The sequence below is a fragment of the Xenopus tropicalis genome, chromosome 5 (genome assembly GCF_000004195.4).
Source record: "Xenopus tropicalis strain Nigerian chromosome 5, UCB_Xtro_10.0, whole genome shotgun sequence".
Classification (NCBI taxonomy): domain Eukaryota; kingdom Metazoa; phylum Chordata; class Amphibia; order Anura; family Pipidae; genus Xenopus; species Xenopus tropicalis.
The window spans coordinates 148,205,681-148,215,021 of record NC_030681.2 but is presented as its reverse complement, the minus strand read 5'-3'; positions in this window follow the sequence as shown (position 1 = coordinate 148,215,021).

The following is a 9,341-nucleotide window of genomic DNA, read 5'->3' as shown; positions in this document are numbered from 1 at the left end:
AGTGCAAAGTTATGCACTTTGGTAGAAATAATATAAACGCAAACTATCTACTGAATGGTAGTGTGTTGGGGGCATCCTTAATGGAGAAGGATCTAGGGGTTTTTGTAGATCACAATAATCACATTCAAAATTATGTAGTGGAGAATGGCATTATGAGCAGTAATCAGCATGGCTTTATGAAGGACAGGTCATGTCAGACCAATTTAATTGCTTTTTATGATGAGGTAAGTAAGAAGCTGGACAGTGGGGATGCAGTAGATATCATCTATTTGGATTTTGCCAAAGCATTTGATACCGTTCCCCACAAACGACTGCTTTCTAAGCTAAGGTCTATTGGTCTTAGTGAAGCCGTTTGCACATGGATAGAAAACTGGCTACAGGATCGGGTACAGAGGGTGGTTGTTAATGGTACATTCTCTACTTGGAGTAAGGTTCTCAGTGGGGTCCCTCAGGGTTCTGTACTGGGTTCATAAATGACTTAGGGGAGGGTATTATGAGTAATGTATCAGTGTTTGCAGATGACACAAAACTCTGCAGACCAGTCAATTCTATCCAGGATGTGACATCCCTGCAGCAGGATCTTGGCCAACTGGCAATCTGGGCAGCTAAGTGGCAGATGAGATTTAATGTGGATAAATGTAAGGTCATGCACCTGGGATGTAAAAATATGCAAGCCCCGTATACCCTTAATGGGACTGCACTAGGCAAATCCATAATGGAGAAGGATCTTGGAGTCCTTGTAGATAATAAACTTGGCTGTAGCAAGCAATGCCAGGCAGCAGCTGCAAGGGCAAACAAGGTTTTGAGCTGTATTAAAAGGGGTATAGATTCACGGGAGGAGGGGGTTATTCTTCCCCTTTACAGAGCGCTGGTAAGGCCCCATCTAGAATATGCTGTTCAGTTTTGGTCTCCAGTGCTCAAACGGGACATTACTGAGTTAGAGAGGGTCCAGAGAAGGGCAACTAAGCTGGTAAAGGGTATGGAAAGTCTCAGTTATGGGGAAAGACTGGCCAAGTTGGGTCTGTTTACACTGGAGAAGAGGCGCTTAAGAGGTGACATGATAACTATGTATAAATATATAAGGGATCATATAATAACCTTTCTAATGTTTTATTTACCAGTAGGTCCTTCCAACGGACACGAGGGCACCCACTCCGTTTAGAAGAAGGGAGGTTCCATTTAAATATTCGGAAAGGTTTTTTTACAGTGAGAGCTGTGAAGTTGTGGGATTCCCTCCCCGAATCAGTTGTACTGGCTGATACATTATATAACTTTAAGAAGGGGCTGGATGGATTCTTAGCAAGTGAGGGAATACAGGGGTAGGGGAGATAGCTCTCAGTACAAGTGAGGGAATACAGGGGTAGGGGAGATAGCTCTCAGTACAAGTGAGGGAATACAGGGGTAGGGGGGATAGCTCTCAGTACAAGTGAGGGAATACAGGGGTAGGGGAGATAGCTCTCAGTACAAGTGAGGGAATACAGGGGTAGGGGAGATAGCTCTCAGTACAAGTGAGGGAATACAGGGGTATGGGAGATAGCTCTCAGTACAAGTGAGGGAATACAGGGGTAGGGGAGATAGCTCTCAGTACAAGTGAGGGAATACAGGGGTAGGGGAGATAGCTCTCAGTACAAGTGAGGGAATACAGGGGTAGGGGGGATAGCTCTCAGTACAAGTGAGGGAATACAGGGGTATGGGAGATAGCTCTCAGTACAAGTGAGGGAATACAGGGGTAGGGGAGATAGCTCTCAGTACAAGTGAGGGAATACAGGGGTAGGGGAGATAGCTCTCAGTACAAGTGAGGGAATACAGGGGTAGGGGGGATAGCTCTCAGTACAAGTGAGGGAATACAGGGGTAGGGGAGATAGCTCTCAGTACAAGTGAGGGAATACAGGGGTAGGGGGGATAGCTCTCAGTACAAGTGAGGGAATACAGGGGTATGGGAGATAGCTCTCAGTACAAGTGAGGGAATACAGGGGTAGGGGGGATAGCTCTCAGTACAAGTGAGGGAATACAGGGGTAGGGGGGATAGCTCTCAGTACAAGTGAGGGAATACAGGGGTAGGGGGGATAGCTCTCAGTACAAGTGAGGGAATACAGGGGTAGGGGAGATAGCTCTCAGTACAAGTGAGGGAATACAGGGGTAGGGGAGATAGCTCTCAGTACAAGTGAGGGAATACAGGGGTAGGGGGGATAGCTCTCAGTACAAGTGAGGGAATACAGGGGTAGGGGAGATAGCTCTCAGTACAAGTGAGGGAATACAGGGGTAGGGGGGATAGCTCTCAGTACAAGTGAGGGAATACAGGGGTAGGGGAGATAGCTCTCAGTACAAGTGAGGGAATACAGGGGTAGGGGAGATAGCTCTCAGTACAAGTGAGGGAATACAGGGGTAGGGGGGATAGCTCTCAGTACAAGTGAGGGAATACAGGGGTAGGGGAGATAGCTCTCAGTACAAGTGAGGGAATACAGGGGTATGGGAGATAGCTCTCAGTACAAGTGAGGGAATACAGGGTTATGGGAGATAGCTCTCAGTACAAGTGAGGGAATACAGGGGTAGGGGGATAGCTCTCAGTACAAGTGAGGGAATACAGGGGTAGGGGGGATAGCTCTCAGTACAAGTGAGGGAATACAGGGGTAGGGGAGATAGCTCTCAGTACAAGTGAGGGAATACAGGGGTAGGGGAGATAGCTCTCAGTACAAGTGAGGGAATACAGGGGTATGGGAGATAGCTCTCAGTACAAGTGAGGGAATACAGGGGTAGGGGAGATAGCTCTCAGTACAAGTGAGGGAATACAGAGGTATGGGAGATAGCTCTCAGTACAAGTGAGGGAATACAGGGGTAGGGGAGATAGCTCTCAGTACAAGTGAGGGAATACAGGGGTATGGGAGATAGCTCTCAGTACAAGTGAGGGAATACAGGGGTAGGGGAGATAGCTCTCAGTACAAGTGAGGGAATACAGGGGTAGGGGAGATAGCTCTCAGTACAAGTGAGGGAATACAGGGGTAGGGGAGATAGCTCTCAGTACAAGTGAGGGAATACAGGGGTAGGGGAGATAGCTCTCAGTACAAGTGAGGGAATACAGGGGTAGGGGAGATAGCTCTCAGTACAAGTGAGGGAATACAGGGGTAGGGGGGATAGCTCTCAGTACAAGTGAGGGAATACAGGGGTAGGGGAGATAGCTCTCAGTACAAGTGAGGGAATACAGGGGTATGGGAGATAGCTCTCAGTACAAGTGAGGGAATACAGGGGTAGGGGAGATAGCTCTCAGTACAAGTGAGGGAATACAGGGGTATGGGAGATAGCTCTCAGTACAAGTGAGGGAATACAGGGTTATGGGAGATAGCTCTTAGTACTAGTTGATCCAGGGACTGGTCCGATTGCCATCTTGGAGTCAGGAAGGAATTTTTTCCCCTCTGCGGCAAATTAGAGAGGCTTCAGAGGGGTTTTTTTTGCCTTCCTCTGGATCAACTAGTAGTTAGGCAGGTTATATATAGGCATTATGGTTGAACTTGATGGACATATGTCTTTTTTCAACCCAACTTACTATGTTACTATGTTACTATGTTACAAGTTGTCTAATTCCAGGCAGTGTCATTCTGTGGCTACTAAAGCAAATAAAGTGCTGTCTTGTATAAAAAAGGGCATTGACTCAAGGGATGAAACATAATTTTGCCCCTTTATAGGTCTCTGGTAAGGCCTCACCTTCAGTATGGGGGCAGTTTTGGGCTCCAGTCCTTAAGAAGGATATTAATGAGCTGGAGAGAGTGCAGAGACTGCAACTAAACTGGTTAAGGGGATGGAAGATTTAAGCTATGAGGTTAGACTGTCAGGGTTGGGGTTGTTTTCTCTGGAAAAGAGGCGCTTGCGAGGGGACATGATTACTCTGTACAAGTACATTAGAGGGGATTATAGGCAGATAGATTTTTTCCCATAAAAGCGATCAATGCACCAGAGGCCCCCCCTTTAGATTAGAGGAACGGAGTTTCCATTTGAAGCAGCGTAGGGGGTTCCTCACGGTGAGGGCAGTGAGGTTGGGGAATGCCCTGCCGGGGGATGTTGGGTAGGGGGTTCCTCACGGTGAGGGCAGTGAGGAGGTTGGGGAATGCCCTGCCGGGGGATGTTGGGTAGGGGGTTCCTCACGGTGAGGGCAGTGAGGGGGTTGGGGAATGCCCTGCCGGGGGATGTTGGGTAGGGGGTTCCTCACGGTGAGGGCAGTGAGGGGGTTGGGGAATGCCCTGCCGGGGATGTTGGGTAGGGGGTTCCTCACGGTGAGGGCAGTGAGGGGGTTGGGGAATGCCCTGCCGGGGGATGTTGGGTAGGGGGTTCCTCACGGTGAGGGCAGTGAGGGGGTTGGGGAATGCCCTGCCGGGGGATGTTGGGTAGGGGGTTCCTCACGGTGAGGGCAGTGAGGGGGTTGGGGAATGCCCTGCCGGGGGATGTTGGGTAGGGGGTTCCTCACGGTGAGGGCAGTGAGGGGGTTGGGGAATGCCCTGCCGGGGGATGTTGGGTAGGGGGTTCCTCACGGTGAGGGCAGTGAGGGGGTTGGGGAATGCCCTGCCGGGGGATGTTGGGTAGGGGGTTCCTCACGGTGAGGGCAGTGAGGGGGTTGGGGAATGCCCTGCTGGGGGATGTTGGGTAGGGGGTTCCTCAGGGTGAGGGCAGTGAGGTTGGGGAATGGTCTGCCAGGGGATGTTGGGTAGGGGGTTCCTCACGGTGAGGGCAGTGAGGTTGGGAAATGGTCTGCCAGGGGATGTTGGGTAGGGGGTTCCTCACGGTGAGGGCAGTGAGGGGGTTGGGGAATGCCCTGCCGGGGGATGTTGGGTAGGGGGTTCCTCACGGTGAGGGCAGTGAGGTTGGGAAATGGTCTGCCAGGGGATGTTGGGTAGGGGGTTCCTCACGGGGAGGGCAGTGAGGGGGTTGGGGAATGCCCTGCCGGGGATGTTGGGTAGGGGGTTCCTCACGGTGAGGGCAGTGAGGTTGGGAAATGGTCTGCCAGGGGATGTTGGGTAGGGGGTTCCTCACGGGGAGGGCAGTGAGGGGGTTGGGGAATGCCCTGCCGGGGGATGTTGGGTAGGGGGTTCCTCACGGTGAGGGCAGTGAGGTTGGGAAATGGTCTGCCAGGGGATGTTGGGTAGGGGGTTCCTCACGGTGAGGGCAGTGAGGTTGGGGAATGCCCTGCCGGGGGATGTTGGGTAGGGGGTTCCTCACGGGGAGGGCAGTAAGGTTGGGGAATGCCCTGCCGGGGGATGTTGGGTAGGGGGTTCCTCACGGGGAGGGCAGTGAGGTTGGGGAATGCCCTTCCTAGTGATGGGGTAATGGCAGATTCTGTTAGTGACTATAAGAGGGGCCTGGGTGAGTTCTTGAACAAGCAGAGTACCCAAGGCTATTGTGATACTAATACCTACAGTTAGTATTAGTGTTTGTATATATAGTTTATGTATGTGAGTGTATAGATAGGTAAGTATAGGGTGTGGGTGCTGGGTTTACTTGAAAGGGTTGAACTTGATGGACTCTGGTCTTTTTTCAACCCCATATAACTATGTAACTATGATGTGAAACGTGAATAGACAAAGGTATCAAAGTGCAGCTGCTTGGTTCTGTATTACAAATGGTCTCTTTCTGTATCTTTTTCTCTCCTCCCCATGAAGATTAATTTTACTCTTAAAGTGCAGAAACAAGAAAACTGCTTAATACCAATCCCTGACAGCTGAACTGGATGGCCCTCAGTTTGTCCTTCTTTCATTTAATAGTTGAAAGCAGTGGATGATTTCATAGTATGGGAAATAGATACACCTGAAATGGATAGAGATGAAAGGCGAAAAGCCATAAATTGCTCTTCTTTTTCCCCCTGAACATATAAGCCCTTAATACAGATTAATGCACATTTAGTTCTGGGATCATATAAAGCTGCTAGGAGAGGAGCATTACTATAATGGTGCTGTATCTTGTGATGGTTCCATTTTTTCAAACAATTTAGGGCAATGCACAATAACATGGCGAGCAGTAAATTCCTCACGTCGGGTTCAACAACAAATCCTTTCCCTGTGGGGCTCCTAATCCTGTTATATACATTGGCCTCTTTTGGCCTTCAAATTCACTTATTTGGTTGATGTGTGTGTATCCCCCAAGTGGCTATGGTTGGGGTTGAAGGAGGTACAGTAGTAGTGATGAGCGAATCTGTCCCGTTTCGCTTCGGCAAAAAATTTGCGAATCTTTCAAAAGTCGCCCACGACTATTCTTGTGACAATTTTTGGACGTGTGACTATTCTTTTGACGCCCGCGACTATTCTTGTGACAATTTTTGGACGTGTGACTATTCTTTTGATGCCCATGACTATTCTTGTGACAATTTTTGGACGTGTGACTATTCTTTTGATGCCCATGACTATTCTTGTGACAATTTTTGGACGTGTGACTATTCTTTTGATGCCCATGACTATTCTTGTGACAATTTTTGGACGTGTGACTATTCTTTTGATGCCCATGACTATTCTTGCAACAATTTTTGGACCCGCGACTATTCTTTTGACACCCGCGACTATTCTTGCGACAATTTTTGGACGTGTGACTATTCTTTTGACTCCCGTGACTATTCTTGGAACAATTTTTGGACCCGCGACTATTCTTTTGACGCCCGCGACTATTTTTGTGCCAATTTTTGGACGTGTGACTATTCTTTTGATGCCCGTGACTATTCTTGCGACAATTTTTGGACGCGTGACTATTCCTTTGATGCCCGCGACTATTCTTGCGACAATTTTTGGACACGCGGCTATTCTTTTGACGCGCGACTATTCTTTTGATGCCCGCAAATATTCTTGCGACAATTTTTGGACACACAACTATTCTTTTGACGCGCGACAATTCTTTTGATGCCCGCAAATATTCTTGCGACAATTTTTGGACACGCGACTATTCTTTTGACGCCCGCGACTATTCTTGCGACAATTTTTGGCCGCGTGACTATTCTTTTGACGCCCGCGACTATTCTTGCGACAATTTTTGGACGCGCGACTATTCTTTGGACGCGCGACTATTCTTGTGACAATTTTTGGACACGCACCGAATTTTTCTGCGGCAAATTTTTTCATCCGTTTCTTGAAACAATCCGCCAGTGGAGAAAGGCGGAAATTCGCTGCTAATCCATGCCTGGCGAAACATTTCGCCCATCACTATACAGTAGTATTAAAAATTACCACTATTTCCATAGTCTGACCAAGTCTAGAGATTTCCATTAAAAATGTTCAAGTATGAGGTTTGATTTGTTTGGATACAGACTTGTATGCAGAAAACAGTTGCCCATTGGCATTCACTAGATGAGTGATCCCCAACCAGTGGCCCATAAGCAACATGTTGCTCCCCAACCCCTTGGATGTTGCTCCCAGTGCCCCCAAAGTAGGTGCCATTTTTACATTTCTGGCTTGGAGACAAGTTTTGGAAGCTCAAAGACACAGTTTTACTCCAAGCAGAGCCTCCTGCAGGCCACATGGGGCTACCCAATAGCCAATCACAGCCCTTATTTGGCACAACCAAGGAACTTTTCTCATGCTTGTGTGGCTCATGAGTAAATAAAGGTTGGGGACCCCTGCTCTAGATGCAAGTTGAATGTGTACATGCAGCCTACAAAGGGTACCAGGAATCACCTATTACTCAAGTCAATGTTAATTCCAGGTTCCTTTACATCAATTACATATTACACCCTGCAGGCAAACCATCACGGTGACTGATAGAATTGATGTGCAATAAATAAGGAGTATATATGGTAGCAAAGTGCCCAATTACATACAATGTTGAGTCAATGTTAACTCACTAGCACTTTAGGTTGCCCAGAGGCAACACTGCATTATCAGGATTTATTATGCATAAGTATTTATAAAATGGCAACATAACCCTAAGGGTGCATGTATCATATACACATTCCATACACTGACTATACAGCAGGTACAAAGGGCCATTCTCTATAGAACACGACGGAAACAGCAAAACAAGTGAATAAATGTGACATTCAGCTTCAGGCTGTAGCTCAAGTGAACGGAGCCCCAACGTGCAGGGAGAGTATCTGGGCTTTTGCTCGTGTTTATACCCTGTCTAAAGTCCTGAAGGCAAACACTATGGGGGCCATTTACTAACTGTCAGTAGTGATGAGCGAATCTGTCCCATTTTGCTTCACCATACAACTCAGAAAACGGCAATAAAATTAGCAAAACGGCAAAAAATTTGCAAAACACATTTGGTGTGCGATCAATATTGATGTGACCGTGCCTAATTTTGACGTGACTGCGCCCAATTTAGATGTGACCGCGCCCAATTTTGACGCAAACGTGCCCAATTTTGATGGAACTGCGCCCAATTTTGACGCAAACGTGCCCAATTTTGATGCAACTGCGCCCAATTTTGATGCGAACATGCCCAATTTTGATGCAACTGCGCCCAATTTTGATGCAACTGCGCCCAATTCTGACGAGACCGTGCCCAATTTTGATGCAACTGCGCCCAATTTTGACGAGACCGTGCCCAATTTTGATGCAACTGCATGGGCAACAAAAAAAAGAAGTGGGCGACAGAAAAAAGATATGGGCAACAAAAATAAGAAGCAGGCGACAGAAAAAAGACATGGGCAACAAAAAAAGAAGCAGGCGACAGAAAAAAAGACATGGGCAACAAAAAAAGAAGCAGGCGACAGAAAAAAGACATGGGCAACAAAAAAAGAAGTGGGCGACAGAAAAAAGACATGGGCAACAAAAAAAAGAAGCAGGCGACAGAAAAAAGACATGGGCAACAAAAAAAAGAAGCAGGCGACAGAAAAAAGACATGGGCAACAAAAAAAAGAAGCGGGCGACAGAAAAAAGACATGGGCAACAAAAAAAAGCAGGCGACAGAAAAAAGACATGGGCAACAAAAAAAAGAAGCGGGCGACAGAAAAAAGACATGGGCAACAAAAAAAAGAAGCAGGCGACAGAAAAAAGACATGGGCAACAAAAAAAAGAAGCAGGCGACAGAAAAAAGACATGGGCAACAAAAAAAAGAAGCAGGCGACAGAAAAAAGACATGGGCAACAAAAAAAAGAAGCGGGCGACAGAAAAAAGACATGGGCAACAAAAAAAAGAAGCGGACGACAGAAAAAAGACATGGGCAACAAAAAAAAGAAGCAGGCGACAGAAAAAAGACATGGGCAACAAAAATAAGAAGCAGGCGACAGAAAAAAGACATGGGCAACAAAAAAAGAAGTGGGCGACAGAAAAAAGACATGGGCAACAAAAATAAGAAGCAGGCGACAGAAAAAAGACATGGGCAACAAAAAAAGAAGCAGGCGACAGAAAACAGACATGGGCAACAAAAAAAAG